Below are 18,105 nucleotides of genomic sequence, written 5' to 3'. Positions count from 1 at the left end.
AAGGACAAGATGTTGTATTTCTATTCATAAAAAGATACAGAATCAATTTACCAATCAAGTTTGGCAAGTTAGTCCAAGATTGTTGTCAAATATATTATTCATAATTTATTGATTCACTTGGGCACTGCTTCATGAACAAATTCAAACTTATTTACCATACCCCACCTCTAAGAATAGGTAAGAAAGTTATATTCCAGTTAATCTAATATTCTGATTAAATTTATTCATCTGTTAAATAAGTTTGTTATGGATTAAATGAATTAATATTTGTAAAGTACTTAGGATAGTACCTGGCATATAGATTAAGTGCTGCATGTGTGATTATTAATTAAAGTGATGTAATTGTGATAAACTGTATTTCCAAAAATGTCCTAGGCATATTTCTGGCCCCAAATGCTCTTCCAGAACCTTGTTACTTCCCATCAAAAGGTGGAGTCCATTTTTCTCCCCTTGAACCTATATGACTTGTGACTGTTCTGATCAACAGAGAAGGCCAGAAACATTGTTCTGTGATTTCCAAGTCCATGTCATAGAAAGGATACAGCTTCTGCCTGGCTCTTTCTTTCTGGAATGCATACTCTGGGGAACCCAGACACCCCACTTAAGGAAGCCCAAACTAGTCCATTTGGAGAGATCACAAGGAGACACACATGTGGAGAGAAACTAGAGCTTTCTTAGCCAACAGCCAGCAACAAATGCCAAACATATGAATGATGAGCCTTCAGATGATTCCAACTCCCAGCCTTTGAGCTTTCCAGCTTCAAACATTGTGGAACAAAGAGATGCCATCCTTGCTGTGTGCTATCCAAATTCCTGATCCACAGAATCTCTGAGCATAATAACTTACTTTTTATGCCACTAAATTTTGGGATAATTTGTTACATAGCCATAGGCAGTTCCTAAAAAAAAAAAAAAGCTGCCGCACTTAAGATTTGCATTTCAACTAAAGTAAAAAAGATTTTAAAGTGATGTGGACAAAAACGGTGTTCTACAGAAAGTAAACTCACAGGGTGATCTGATCATAAATTCCTAATTGGGCAGGTCATGGTGGGTAGTTACACCCCAGGTATGTTAGCTTCTTTAGTAAAAGATTTATCTTTGCCTTCAGCAAGCCCTGTTCACTGTTTCTGTGCATCTAGGATAACACACCTTTAAATGCCTCTTTGCTAACCCCTCAGAAGAGAAATCACCCTCGAGAGAGCACATAATCTTGTTAACTGTCCTGTAATCCAGTGATCTCCAACCTTTTTGGCAGTTGGGACTGGTGCTATGAGAATCTAATGCCTGATAATCTGAGGTGGAGCTGAGGTGGAGATGCTAGCGCTGGGGAGCGGCTGTAAATACAGATGAAGCTTTGCTCCCTTGCCTGCTGCTCACCTCCTACTGTGCAGCCTGGTTCCTAACAGGCCATGGACCAGTACCAGTCCACAGTCCAGGGGTTGCGGACCCCTGCTGTAATCCAATCCCCAACTTGCTTATTTCCGCCTTCATGTATTCTTCTTCACATTCCCTCTTTAATTCCAAAAGCATAAAAAAAGTTACAAACAATCATTCTGGAAAGCATTTTTCTCATTCTGTTACAAAATTAAACATTATGCAAATAGGGCAGATATAAAACAAAAGAAAGACTCATAAAACAAAGTAGAAACAACTGTCAGGCATCCAACATATTATTAAAACAATAGCAATAGCTAACAGCTATTATCCTCCATGTATAAGGCACTGGAAAGAGCCATGATTTAACACTCCTAATAATCCCATAACGAACTGTATTTTATCTCTATCTTACATCTCACATGCAAATGAGAAATAAAATAACCCAAGACTAAAACTATGAAAAACAGATTTTCATCTTGTTTTGTAGATTTACATGGCTCTCTTTAATAGATTATCATTATGACTATTCTAATACAAACCAGAGGTTGGCAAACTTTTTCTTAAAGGGCCATATAATAAACACTTTAGTCTTTGAAGGCTATATATAGTCTTTGTCTCAGTCTTCTTGTTTGTTTGCTTGCTTGTTACAACCCTTTGAAAACGTAAAATCATCTTTGCTTGTGTGGGCTATAAAACATGGTGTGCACTGACCCCTGGGCCATAGTTTTCCTGACAAACCACAACAGGGAAATGCTGAATGCTATAAACTCAAATTAATAAACCCATTTTTTATTATAATACTTATAATAGCATCTGTAGTTATACTAAATTAAGAAAACATCATTTCTGGCTCTAGCTTATTATTATCCACTAAAACCACAAGCTTCTCTGAACTGTTGGAAAGTGAAACTGTGGACCCAAACACCCATAATTTCCATTACAATAAATGTCTATTCATAATTGACATTCACCTACTTTGAAAAGGTCTGGAAGACTGTCTGAAAGAAATTCTCTCTCTAGAGTTTAACTGCTTCTCCAGGCTCTCCATAGATATCTCTGTTTGTTTATTGAGATTCATGACAGCCCAGTGTGAGTGATAAAACACTGAACACTTCTAACCTTTAGTGTCAATACTTTGTGAGAAAATGTTTATTATTCTTGGCAGGAAATGATGGAAACTGGTAAGAAATAGCCAGACTGCCTTCATATGTAAGTAAATTGGAATTTTTAGGGAACAGTTCCCCATAGTAAATTTGTCTACACACAGCTTAATCAACCAAATTTACAGCTGTTAACAGGTTGTGCCTCTGTATTCTCAAACATATAAATAAACTTCTTAACCAGAACAAAAACAGGTTCAGAGTCCAGTTGTTTAAACTGGACCTGGTAAAGCCAGTACCTAACTGTAGTTAAAGCAATTGTCAAGGAGAATCATAATCTTAGTAGAAAAGTTGTTTTCTAGTTTACTCAAAGCTACAAAGGTGCTGCTCGGCAAACATTTCTGTGATCATCTAAAACTGAAGATACATGATCTCATTTAAAAATAAGATGGCCAATCTAATGCCAAATCAAACACTCACGTTTTCAAATTGAGGTTCCAAATTAGGAAAAACCTAATTACTTAAATTCAAATTGGAATGGGAAAGATTTTTGAGAGCCTATAAATCATTACGCCCTTAGAAACTGGAATGAGTACTGGAGTGAGGAAATGAACTCATATGTTCATGAATTTTTATTCATTTTTCTTAAGAATGCAAAAGTAAATAAAGTTTAAGTAAGACATAATAAGTATAGGCTGAGAATAGATCAGAGTTGATTACTAGTAGCTAAGGTGTTCGCCATGTCATGTTAATGGAAACAAGTTCCCTTACTAAATTAGTTACTTAGAACAGTCATTGGAAGAAATAACCAGTCCAATCACTAAAAGGCACAGCTAGCCCATTTACATCCTATTTTTAGAAATCTCTAAAAAATTGGAGTATTATTTCAAAGCATCTGATATTTTTACTATTGTGTATGACTCTACCTTTCTTGCATCCAAAAGACAAAGAAATACAAATCCTTTGTATTAAATACAAACAAAATACAACAGTTAACCATACAGAAAAATCTATCACCCATAAAGATAGCACTATGAACCTATATTACTATATAATTGACAAAGTCCATTTATTATAAGTTGAGCTTAAACAATGCCATACCCTGTATGAAATCTAAATTTTATGATAGCTACTCAAATGCTATAATATCTGCCAAATTCTACTTTTCCTCAAATTATTCCAATATGATTTCAAACTAAGTGTCCACAGGAGAAGCTGATCAGAAGAAAAAACTCAGGTATATACATTTTCCAAGTACTGGGAAAGGATCCAATAACATTTAAAAGGATGACATTAAGCAAGAGTATCTATTTATAAGTATCTGATTTCTTCTGATACAGGAAATATTTTTATACTGACAAAATAGAACCCATTATTCTAAAACCTTATATATTTGTATTAGAAAAACAAGAAGAGATTTGGTCTCGATAAATAAAATTAAGTGTTACAGGACCCCAAACAACTATCGGCTTCGCCAATGAAGCTATATGTCTGATGACCCAAGGTTTAGGTTTCAATGATCTTTTTCTCTGAACTTCTGTAGCATATGTGGACTAACCACATGGTCAAGCAGTTGATTATACTACATTGGTTTGTACTGTTTTCAAGTCATTTCTTATGTTGCTGTATGTCTTTAAAATCTTTTGAATCTCACAGCCAACTAAATACATCAGAAGCAATTCTTAAGAATGACTCGCTCACTAAAAACTCTCCTTAGTGTTGTGGAAAGGTAGGTTCCAATTATATCTAAAGAGCTTTGACCACTAAGTTAAGGATTTGCACTTAATTCAGTGGATCACGACAGGCCACTGAAAAAGAGTAAAATGATAATAACTACTTGAAGAGTAATCTAGATATCTTGTACAAGATGGATTAGAGGCATGAAGGACTGGAGGGGAAAAAAAACTAAACTAAATTAAGAAACTATTTGATTATCCACAAAAGAGGTGTTCAGTGCCTGAACTAGAGTGGTATGAGGGGAAATATAAATGGGCATAGAAACAAGTGAGTAGATTGAGGTGCCCTGAAAATAAATAGTCTCAAACTAGTCATTTATTAAGTATGAGAATAGAAGGAATACTAAAAAATGATTAATTTTAGTTAAATATACATTTATGGACACCCTACTTTGTGCAAGGCACTCAAATATGAAAACAGATCACTTCTCAAGATGCTCAAAATCTAGTAGGCAGACAGACAATGGTCAGATAATAAAATCTGGCCATAATGAATATTATAATATAGGTATAAACAACATGTTATTGTAGTCCAGAGGATAAGATAATCAATCCTGAGTAGAACTGGGAAGACCAATGTTTTAAGCCTGAGTGACTGTTAGAATAATGGTGCTTTTGCCAAATAATGTGTATTCTTTCTTCAAAATGTATCTTTATCTCCTTAAATCTCTTTCTATTAACAAAGTGCAAGCACAGGTCATCTTTTGTCTGTAATATTACTTCATGAGACTCCCAGCATCAAACATACTCTCTCACCCAGCTTCTACTCAGTAGAGCAATATCAAAGTTTTAGCAGACTGCTTTCATCATGCTACTCTTTCTGCTCTAATGACAGGACTTTGGTGACTTCCAATGACTTTGAGGATCAACCTGTTGCTCCAAAACAGTCACTTCTCCAAGGCCTGTCATCCTACCCTTTATCTGAGCTCTTCTCATTTTGGTCATAAGAGTTTTACATTCCTTTTTATCCCAGTTAAAGAGATATATTCTTATTGTAAAGATGATTTGAGGAGCACTTGACTTCTGAATCGGAAAATCTGCCACCTCCTGGTTATATGGTATTGGACAAGTCAGTGCACTCTTATTTCTGTATCTTCAAAAATAAGCAAAGCTCATGGGGCTATATTGAGGATTTATGTGAAGTTTTTATAAAGTGAGAAGAGCCAAGATATAAACTTCTATAAATGTGAAGATAGTTATAGATGCATTTTAGGTAAAGTCAATTCTTTACTTAATGAATGATCAGTCTAAACAGCTAAGAGCCTGGATCAGGGATTGGCCATCCCAAGTTTCTGACTCCATTTGTTTTGACATGCCAGGCTAATGGGGGGTTGGGGTGACGTATTAGATGATTTTAATCTATATCTGTAAAGTGATTTCCCAAGACGCCTGAAGCTTTTGGCTTTGTATCCCTATCCAAGTCAAATAAACTGAAGTTTTCATCTATAAAAAAAAACAAAGACTAACTGGCCTTTCAAAGCATGATTAGATTAGCATTTCCAATAAGTGTTCCCCAGTCTGTTTTTTAAAGCATTTATAGTTTGCGAAACATTTTTATTCACTATTCTCCTCTTCTATGTAAATGTTTTGCTAGAGTCTTCTATCTAGTCATTTGTTGACTATCTATAACAATGTTGTCCAGCAGAACTTTCTGCAATGACAAATATGTTCCAACTAGTGCATCTGAAAAACTAATTTTTTACTTTAATCTTAATTAATTTAAATGTAAATGGTCACAAGTGTCTGCTGGCTACTGTTTTAGACAGCTCAGGTATATTGCATGTGTGCCAGAGACAGACCTAATAAGGACATAAAATCTGCTGACAAGGCTGACAGCCAGTGTCCATATCACCCCAGTTATAAAATTCTGCTTATGCTCTTTCGAGTTGGAAGCTAGGACATGGTCCTTTCCACGAATGTATCTGCACGACCATGATTCATGTCACTGTTCATGGTGTTCCCTGTGCTTAGGATGCCCTTTTTCCCCCAATGTTCTGCCAAGCAAACTCCCATTCATCTTTCAAAGCCAGTTCAAAAGTTACCTTCCCCATCAGCCTCCTGTGATTTTTTGAAAGGAACAAAGCAGAGTGAAAAGAACTGCAATTAAGGAACAAGGTAAAGTTTGAACCCCAGAGACAGTCCTTACTAGTCAAAACTTATTAAACCTTGAATAAGTCTTGAGTCTCAATTTTCTCAATTTATATAATAGTTATAAAAATACTAATTTTGAAAATTTGTTGTAACAATCAAAAATTCTGAGCAACATTACATTATGGCTAACATTTATTAAATGTCTATTTCTATCCATCACTGTGGAAGTGCAACACTTGAATTTTTTCATTTCATTTTCATAGCAATCCTAAAAAATATAAGTAATATTCTTTTACCTATTCATCCATGTATTCAATAGTTTTATTCATTTATTCATTCAACAAACATTTGAGAGCCTAATGTGCCTGGTGAGAAACTGAGGATAAAGGAATGAACAAAAAAAGTCCCGGCACTCATAGATTTAATATTCTAGTGGGGAAAAAATGACAATGAGCAAGAAAACAGATAGATGTATATAAAATATATCAATAGAGTTAAGTGTTATGGAGAAAAAGCAGGATAAAATACAGAGAAGGGGGAGGATACTGTTGTTATACAGAAGAGGTTGTCCAGCAAGGCCTCTCTATTTAGGTGATACTTGAGCAGAGAACTAAAGCATGAGGATGAGGTATGTTGCAAATATGTAGGAAGAATGTTCCCAGAAGGAAGAGCGTTATTGGCAGCTATTATGCTAGATGTTAGAAATATGTGAGTGAATCAGACAAAGTGATTGTACTCCAGGATTTTACATTATTGTGAATAAATGAACACAACCATACTGTCTCAGAAGTGAAAAGTTCAATTAAAAAAAGGGAAAAAGACAAGGGAATGGCGTGACGGAAGATAGTACTGCTGTTGCTACTTTAAAGATGAGGATACTGAGAGATTAAATAACAAGGTGATAAATTATAGAGCAAGCATTTCAATCCAAAAGTATTTCATTCTTTTAATGACTGTGCCATTCTCTCCCTGCTGTACAATGAAGTCTCCACTGGGATCACAGTCTATTCTTTGTTATAACCTTATATCAGTACAATGGTACACAGGAGATGGAAAATAAGGTTGAATTAACTCAGATTTCCACTCTAGATACAATATGAAAACTCTATTAGAATTAAAGAGACCATGATGAGAGATGGGTCTCCTTAGTTAGGGAAATCCCATTAAAAACTCACAATAATAAATAAAATATAACATTTAAAGGTAAAAGTAATAGGTTTTGAAAAGGGGTTGGAATGAGAGAAAACTACCCAAATGTGTCTAGTGTTTATTACTGCCAGCACTGAACTATTTATATGGGCTTGGCAAAGAGCTGGATGGGACACTATAAATGGGAAAGGAATAACAAAGTTATCATTATACAGATGTTAACCAAACTGGTGACAAGTTAGCAATAAATATCATGACTTAATTGACACTATTTACCCAAGTATTCTCTTCACTGTAATTCCTTAGAATTTAAAATACTTCGAGTTTCAAAGCTGCTTCCTATCACTTAGCAAACTAGTTTACAATTGTTAGCACTTCAATTCATAAACCAAAGGAAGAAAATCCCAGGGCCATATGGAAAAAATTCTCACTACGCCACAGTAATTTGTTTAATCTGTGTGAAAACAACTTATTCTTAATTACTATACTTTTTTTCCTAATTAAAAAGCAATCCATATTTATTTAGTAGTCTGGAAAATTCCAAAGTATATAAATGAGAAAATAACTTTAATTCCATCACCCAAAGATAACTGTTGTCCATATGATAGAATATTTCTCTCCAATATGATGGAGTGTTTCTTCTTCTACATGTATATGTGTATGTATTCGATGGTTACTGTGTGGGTGATTGTCGCTTTTGTGGAACTGCTATCATACTTCTCCATAGCTTTGTATCCTGATATTTTTCACTTAACATTAATATTACATTGAGGAACAACTTCTCCATATATTAAAATACAAATTGTAATAATGGTAAAATATTATACTGTATGCAATTAACCATCTCTATTGTCAATCCAAATTTATGCCATTAAACATAATACTGGGATGAACATCATTGTAATTAATCTATATCAAAAATAATGATTATTTTCTTAGGATAAGTTCCAAGTAGTAAAACTACTGGTTTCAATTATATAAATGTATTATATAAAATTTTGAAAGTGTTGTCAAATCTTTTCCATACAGGTAATACCAATTTACATTTCTGCTACTGAGTTACCCGAGATTTTCACTCCACACTCACCAACAAAAGTCATCATATTTTTTAAATATGCCAAAAAAATAACATGTAACTATTCTAATTTGCATTTATTGCATTAATAAAGGTAAATATTTTTCTCTATTAGCCATTTTTATTTCTTCCATGATTTTTTGAAAATATTACTTGGCCATTTTTCTATTAGGAGTTAGCATTTTTTTCTTGCTAATTTAAAAGAACACTTTATAGAACAGAGATATTTGCTTCTTATCAACATACATGTTTCAAATATTTCTACCTTTCTTTTTGGCCTTCAAAGTTTTTTTAACTTAGAGATATTAGCGTTTTCATGTAGTTATACTTATCAGTTCTTTCTTGTTAATTTCTCTAATTAACTGGAAAAAGTCCTTAATATCTTTCTCTTATAACTGAGTTGGAGCTACCAAAAACTATTTATATCTCGAAAATCTGCTGGTAAAATTCCAGCAATATGGCAATATGGGGAAATGATCTAACCTGGAAATCTCCAGTCATACACACAGATATACAGTTACTCTCTCTTCTCTCCAAATATATAGATATATTAGATGAGATATATGAAGATTTTTGTTTTAAAAACAGTGAACTTCAAATGAATAAAGGGAAATCCCCAAATGCCAGAGGTAAAAAATGAAAATCAAAAGGGAAAAATGTTACACTTCCTAAGCATTTTTATCTTTTTCTTTGTATTGTAAATGGAATTACTTTCTTAATTGCACTTTCACATGTTCATTGTTAGTATACAGAAATAAAACTGATTTGGGTATCTTACATCCTGTAACCCTACAAAACTCATTTATTATCTATCTCTAATAGTTTTTTTGTGTGTGAAATTCTTTAAGGGTTTCTATAAGATCATGATGAGACAGTTTTACTTCTTCCTTTCTAATCTATTTGCTTTTTATTTCTTTGTCTTGCCTAATTGTCCTGGCTAGAACATCCGGCACAATGTTGAATAGAATTGGCAAGAGTCATTATTGAAAGAATTTAAAGAAGACCTAAAAACAAATGGAAAGACATCCCATGTTCAGAGATTGGAGAATACTTAATATTGTTAAAATGAAAATGCTCCTCAAATTGATCTAAAAAATAGATAACTTAGAATTAATTAGAATTTTATAATTTTTACTTCAAAGGACACTATCAAGAAGGTGAAAAGACAACCAGCAGAATGGGAGGTTGTAAATCATATATCTGATAAGATCTAGTATCCAGAATAAAGAGCTCTTACAACTCAACAATAAAAAGACAAATTACTCAATTAAAAAATGGGCAAAGATCTGAATAGACCTTACTTCAAAGAAGATATACAAATATCTAATAAACACAAGAAAAGATATTCAATATCATTATTCATTAGGAAAATGCAAATGAAAACCATTAGACATCACTTTACACTCATTAGAACAGTAGCTATTATATATATTATATATAACATTTTATATATATAATAAGTGTTGACAAAGATATGAAGAAATTAGAACCCACGCACAATCCTGGTAAGAATGTAAAATGATGGAGTGGTTAATAGTTTGACAGTTCCTCAAAGAAACATAGAGTTACTATATAACACAGAAATTCCACTTCCGGGTATAGACTCAAGAGAATTAAAAGCATATGTTCACACAAAAACCTGCACACAAATATTCATAGGAGCATTATTTATAATAGACAAAAAGTAGAAATAAGCTAAATGTCTATCAACTAAAATATGGTATATCTATACAGTAGAATATGATTTGGCCACAAAAAGAATGAAATACCAATACATGGTACAATATGGATAAAGCTTTGGAAACATTATAGTAAGGAAAAGAAGCCAGACACAAAATACCACATTTTGTATTCCCGTTTATGTGAACTGTCCAGAGTAGGCAAATACAGAGACAGAAAATCGATTAATGGTTGCCAGGAGCTGGGGGAAGGCAAGAGACTGCAAATGAGTATCAGGTTTCTTTTGGGGATGATATAAAAGTTCTGGAATTAGATAGTGGTAGTGGTTGCACATCTCTGTGAACATACTAAAAAAACCACTGAATTAAACCCCTTAAGATGGTGAATTTTAGTGTATGTGAATTATATCTGTCTTTAAAAAGATTTTTAAAACAAAAAAGGAACAATAATCATAAAAGTTAATACCGTACCAGCCCAGGAATTAATGAGACCAGATTCTACTTTATGAATTTATCATCATGGCATCTGTGTTTGTTACAGCCAAAAAGTGAAAATAATTCAAATGTCCATCAATAGGGGACTGTATAAATAAATTTCACAAAGTATTATTAAATATTATGAATCTATTTTTTAAAATTAGGAGCTCTCTATATATTAAAAAGCAAGGATTTCCAAGAAATATTGTTAAGTGAAGAAAACAAAGTGCAAAACAGTATGTAAAGTATGCTACTAGTTATGTTAAAAATACACACACATCTACAGCCATGCCACCCTGAACACGCCCGATCTTGTCTGATCTTGGAAGCTAAGCAGGGTTGGGCCTGGTTAGTACTTGGATGGGAGACCACCTAGGGTCCTGTAAGCATAAAAAAAAAATAATAATACACACACATACTCACATATGCTTAGATATGCAATATTTTAAAAAATAGTGATTAATATTTTCTGGAATAATTGAAACAACTTTATATCTGTAGATTTAAAAACAGATAAATCAACAACTTGCTAGAAAAAAATTATTAAAATGATCTCAAAAGTAAATAGAAAACTCAAATAATTATTCGAAATTAAAAAACTAATTTAGAGACTACCCATAAGAGAAGCTATTTGCAATATGTAAATCCAACAAAGAACTGGTATCTATTATATATAAAGAACTTCTACAAATCAATAATAAAAAAAAAAGCCAGACAATCCAAATGGACAAAATCTTAGATAGGAACTTGACCAAAGCGACTATAAAAAAATGGCCAACAAGCATATGAAAAAGATGCTTAATGTACTTCATCATTAAGAAATGGCAAATTAACAGCATTTAATGATACCCAACATACCCACTAGAAAGGCTAAAATTAAATACTTAAATACCAGCCCAAACAAGAATGTGGAACAATCAGAACTCAAAACGCTGCTGGTAAAAATGTAAATTAATTCAACAATTTAACTATTTGGCAACACCACTAATGTTAAACTTATACAAACCCTATGACCCAATAATACAACTCCTAGATTAAAGAGAACATGCAAATATGTTCACCAAAAGACATGTATAAGAACATTCACAGTAAGAACATTCACAGCAGCCCTATTTATATTAGCCCAAAATTGGAAAGTACTCAAAAATCTATTAATAGTAGAATTAATAAATATAGTGCTGGTAATTTTCTTGATCTAGATTTTGGTTACATGAATTTGAGTTTGTGAAAATTCATCGAACTAAACACTTATGATTTGTACACTTTTCCATATGTAATATTTCAATTTTTTTAATATAAAAATAAAACTTCTCCAACCTAAAAACTCCATCAGGTACAGAGGATGTAAAACAAGTTTTACTATACTTTTACAAAAGAAATAAAATCCCATGCTATATACATTTTCCAGATAATAGGAAATGAGGAAGCTACCAAATTTATTCTATGACTTGAAAGGTATAATACTAGAAAGAAAAATCACAGGGTATTCTTTAAAAAAATATTAACAAAGGAAATCTAACAATGTATTATTCTTAAATAACCAAATAGTTTGTCTGGGAATACAAGAATCATTTAATACCAGAAAATCCATCAACATATTTTACTACATTAACAGAATAAAAGAGAAAACCCATATAGTATCTCAGTAAATATAGAAAAAACATTCATAAAATTCCATACTGGTTCACTACTTTAAAAACGTCCACCAATCCCGCAACAAAAAGAAACTTTCTAAATGAAAAATATGTTAGAAGGACTCTCTTTAAATCAAGAACAAAATAAGGTTCCACTATCACCACTACTGTTCAAGAATAAAGAGGTATGAGATTTGGAAAGGGAAACACTGCACATGGTATGATTCTTTCCTTGGAAAAATCCAAGAAAATCTACAAACCACTTGTAGAACCAAGTAGAGCAAGTTTGCTGGACTCAATATCTATATACAAAAATCAATTTTCTGAGGCAACAACCAATTTGACTGTGAGATAAAAAATAATACTCATTTAAAACACTGTTTAAAACCCATGAATAAATCTAACGAAAGTTGTGCAAGATCTCTGGGGGCAAAACTCTATAATATTATTGAAGACAGCCTAAATAAATACAGAAATAAACCATTTTCATGGATGAGAAAATGCAGTATAAGTAAATTCTCAATTTAATTTATGAACTCAATGTAATTCTAGTATGAACACAAGAGGATTTTTGTGATAACATATCACAGAGAAGGAAAGGGACAGATTTCCAAATGATTGGTGTCAAATAAAGAAGCAAACGACTTTTTAAAAACTGATATCCAGATTTCAAGAATGATATCTGATTTTTTGTTTTTCCCATTTCTGGTCTTAGCATTTTTCAGGAATAACAGTTTTTCTCCATGAACCTTATTTTTTCCTAAAACTTTCCAGAGCTTCAGAAACCAAATAAAACAACATTAGAATAAATACTTAAAAGTCAGATAAAAGCTATACACTAGAGAAATGAAACAAACTCAATCCAGGAAGCCATCTGATTCTTATTAGACACTACAAAATAATAATAATAATTTTAAACAAACAAACAAAACCCTCATTAGGACAAATATCAACCTTAATAAAATCAAACATCTAAGTTTAGAAATCCCCGCCAAAAGAAATGTAGAAAGTATGTTATTTATATATTTTACTAAGCACTTGATAGTATTCTTACTATGATCACAGAAAGACATAACAGAGTCTAAGGAAAGTCTTTTTTGTACTTTCAAATTATAAATCACTTAGAAAACCTAGGGAATTAATTTTTACAAGATGAGGAAAAAATATAAGTAAACCAAGGAAACCGATAACAGGAAAAAACAATTTAGCGAACTCTTGGAAACTTGGGGACATGTTCTGGAGTTTAAAGTTAATGAAATGATCAGCTTAGAATATCAATTTAAAGTAGTTTTGAATAGTGGTTAGGAAAATAACAGTCCATAGGAATTTTCTACAGGCTTCCCCAAATTTATTAGTCATGGTAATAAATAAGAATGGCCTAAGGAAGTATACTTTTACTATGTTAGATTTTCTTTTATTTTTTTCTTCATTTTTACTTTCTTACTACTAAAGGTTTCGTTGTTTTGTTTTTATGATCCAAACTGCTTTTCTTAAGGCTCTGGACTATGCTAACTTCCATAGTATATTTTCAGGCTTCCCCACCTTTTAACACCTTTGAGCCCTACTCATTCATTTCCTTTAAAATACAATGTCCTTGGAACTCATCTAACATATATCAAAATCCTACTCACCCTTCAAGAAACAATTTAAACGTCATTTCCTCTCTGAAGAATTCTACAGTAGTAATTAACTGCTCCTCCATCTTATACTAATTCTAAGGAGAAAGAAACTAACAATGAGCCTCTACCACATACCAATTGCTTTATAAAATAATTTTATTTTAACCTTCTCAATCTCCTACAAAATACTATTATCTCCAATCTGCGGAATGGGAAACTAAGGAAATGAGAGGTTATAGAGCACAATAAGTAGTCATGGAGTTGAGATTTAAATGGAGCCTACCTGATTTCAAAACCCATAGTTTGTCTAAAATTTCATGCTAAACTAGGTCTAGATTGGTGATCTTTAAAAATTAGATTGCATCAGAATAATGTGGAGACATAACAGACCGCCATCATTTTTGATTCAGTGATTCTAGAGGAAAGGTCTAGAATCTGCATTTCTAACAAGTTCCCAGGCGATACTGATGCTGTTGGTCTAGGTACCATACTTTGAGAACCACAGCCATAGAGGAAAGACAACTCTAGACACACACTAACAAGCTTCAAAAGAATTGAACTCAATTTTAACTCAAAATTCTTGCTATAACTAAACCTAATACTCTTTATAAAAAGACAATTAAATTCTACATTCAACAACATAACATTCACAATATCTGGCATCTAATCAAAAATTATCAGATATAAAGAAGCAAGAAAATTAGGCTCATAAAAAAAAATCAGTAAGTAAAACAGATATGTAAATGACAAAGATAAAGAAATAGCAGATAAAGACTTGTAAAAGAACTAAATTTATGCTCGGGATATTAAGGAAAATATTAAACAAGAAAAGTAAAAGATACCAAAACCAAACCAAACCAAACCAAACGAAAAACCAGACCTTTTAGAAATGAAAAAACAATATCTGAATTGGGTAGAATTAATCACAGATTAGACACAAGAAAATATCACTGAACTAGAAGCACAATAGAAAGTATCCAAACTGAGGCCCATAGAGAAAAAGACATAATTAACAAAGGCTAATTGTGGAATGATGTCGACTGTTCTAACATACATGTAATTAGAGTGCCGTGGATGGAGTGAAGGGGACAGAACAGTATTTTAAAAACTAATAGTCAAAGTTACCATATTTGCTGAAAAATATTTTTTTAAAAAAACAAAAAAGCAGCTCAACAAATGAGAAGCAAGATAAATATAAAAAAACCACAGAAGGTACATTATAATCAAAATACCAAAAAAAAGTTATAAACAGAAAAAATTTTAAAGCAGTAAAAAATACCATTATATAGGACAAATACCATTATATAGGACAAAGCTAAAAATTCCATGTAATTTTCATCAGAAACAATGCACACCAGAATACAATAGAATGACATCTTTAAATTGCTAAAAGGAAAAATACAAAACACTGTCAACTTAGAATTCTGTAACTATCAAAAAGATTCTTTAAAAATAGGGGTAAAATATTTTTTCAGAAATAAAGGCTAAGAGAATTCATTGCAAGCACATCTGCAGTATAAGAAATGTTAAAGAACATTCTTCAGGATGAAGTTAAGTGATGCCAGATGAAAACTTGGATCTACACAAAGGAATTAAGAATACCAGAAATGTTATACATGTGGCACTTAATTTTATTAGCTAAAAACTTAATATTTACTAATAAATATTAAACCATTTATATACAAATTATTTTTGTTTATATTTAATATTATTTTAAATATTTATAAATTAAATTTTAATTTAATAAATTTATAAAATAAATTTTAAAATTAAATATTTAACAGTAAAGTAAATATAAGACTTTTTTCTTCACTTAATTCCTTCAAAGATAATTGACTGTTTAAAGCAGAAAAAGTAATCACCTTTTAACAAGCATTTGTTTGGCACCACTATGTGTCACACATTATGCTAGAGTGTGGAGATACAGAGATGAATTAGGAATAATATTTGCCTTCAAGGAGCTTATGAGGGAGACACACAGGTAAATAATAGCAATAATATGTTATAAAGGGTTTTGATAGAAGTATGTACTGTCTATAGTTGGGGAAAGGAAGGAACTGGTCAATTCTGCTTGGAAGTGGGTGCTACAGAAAAGCCTTCACCCAAAGTGATGCCTAAATTAAGATTGAAAGTTTTCTGGTAAGTGAACTTGAGGATTAAGATAGGAAAATACAATGTATTCCAGAAAGCAAGAAAAGGCATGAGAATAGTTATCAAATAGGCATCTCAAATTTAATAAGCCCCAAAATTCAACTCCTATTCTTTCCTCTAAACCCGTTCCACAGCCTTCCTGGGAAATATCAGGACAAAAAACTTAGATTTACCTTGAATCTTTCTCTTATACTCTATATCAAATCTGTTAGAAACTCCTGTTGGCTCTCTCTTCAAAATATCCAGAACACAACCACATCTTATCACCTCCGCTACCACTAACCACTCTGTCCCAGCTGCCTTTATCTTCATTTCTTGATTGAAATATTCCATCACCCTCCTAACCCATCTCTGTGTTCCAACTCATGATCATAGGATCTATGCTCAACCCAGCTGCAGAAGTGACTCTTTTAAAATATAAATCAGGTATCTCTACCCAAAGCCCCACATGAGCTGACCACTGTTACGTCTGCGACCTCATTCCCCACGGCTCTTCCCCTTGCTCTCCCCACTCCAGGTGTACTGGCTTCCTTGGTGTTTGTTTCTTGAACTCACCAGGCATGCTCTCATCTTACAGCCTTTACACTGGTTATTTATCTGGAAAGCTTTCCCCCATATATTCATGGCTTGTTCTCTTACTTCCTTCAAGTTTTTGCCTAAATGTCATCTTCTCAATGAGGTCTATACAAACTACCACTTTTTAAAATTGTAACTCTCTCCCACCCCCATACTCTTTGACCCCCATCCTACCCTACTTTTTCTTTTTTCATGGCATTAGCACCTTCTAAAATACTATATAATTTGTTTAACTCTTGGATCTGTACTTTATTATCTGTCTTCCCCACAGGTTTCATGAGGGCAACAATCTTTTTTTGTTGTTGTACACTGACAGATCTCAATCAACTAGAACAGAGCCTGGCACATAGTACCTACTAACAAAGTATTCTCTGAAGGAATAAACTGTACCAGTGATGTAGAGAAAGTAGATAAAAGAAAGGTGAAGAATATATAATTAGCAGGACTTGGCCATCAATACTATTTGGCGGGTAAAGGAAAAAAAGAAGTGTGGGCTGATATTTGTTAAGTCTAATTTAGGACAGAGGAAGTAAGAATAAATTGTGAGGAAACGATCCTAAGTTCAATTTTGGACATTTGTCTTACAGCCCAATCCTGAAAGCCAGAGCCAGAAACCCTTAATCTGGTAACTGATCTATCTAGGTAGAGGGCTACTTTTTTGTTTTGGTTTTTTCATTTTTCTGCAATTTTTAAAAATGTAAATAGAATGGTTTTTATTTGGCTGACCTTTTAAAAATATTTTTGAAAGTTCCTTTTTAAATTATGTTAATGTACATATTATATAAAATTTAGCATGTTAACCATGTATAAAATATAGTTCAGAAGTGTTAGGTATATTTATATTTGTTATATAACAATCTCCAAAACTTTTTCCTCTTGTAAAACTGAAACTCTATACCTCTTAAAAAATTTCCCATTTCCTCCTTCCCCCAGCCCCTGGCAACCACCATTCTACTTTCTGTGAGTTTGAATACTCTAGATACCTCATATAAATGGAATCATATACTATTTGTCTTTTTGTGACAAGCTTACTTCACTCAGTATAATGTCCTCAAGTTTCATCCACGTTGTAACATGTGTCAAAATGTCCTTCATTTTTAAGGCAGAATAATATTCCATTTTATGTATATAACACATTTTGTTTATCCAGCCATCTAGAGATGGACATTTGAGTTGATCCCACCTTTGGACTATTGTGAATAATGCTACTATGAAACATAAGTGTACAAATATCTCTTCCATTTTTCTGCAATCTTGAGATGATTGTGGGAAATGTCAGAGAAGATCATACATTGCAGATGAGAAGATTGATGGGCAGGAGCTACATTTTGCCAGGGAATTCCGGTAAACTTCAGAGAAAGACAACATGGCAGTAACAACAGTCTTAGACACATGTAGATGACTTGAAGATCAACCAGAGGGGACCCTTCTCTGCCTTAAA

At 32.7% G+C, this 18,105-nt stretch overlaps 1 protein-coding gene across 14 annotated transcripts in view; it reads right to left on the bottom strand.

Moving 5' to 3' along the window:
* Positions 1-18,105, bottom strand: part of RAD51B (RAD51 paralog B) — a 482,184-nt gene that overhangs the window by 362,784 nt on the left and 101,295 nt on the right. The window lies entirely within an intron of this gene.

Source organism: Pteropus medius, unplaced genomic scaffold (assembly GCF_902729225.1).
Source record: "Pteropus medius unplaced genomic scaffold, Ma_sr-lr_union100, whole genome shotgun sequence".
NCBI classification, from domain to species: Eukaryota; Metazoa; Chordata; class Mammalia; order Chiroptera; family Pteropodidae; genus Pteropus; species Pteropus medius.
This window is presented reverse-complemented; position numbering and strand designations above follow the sequence as displayed.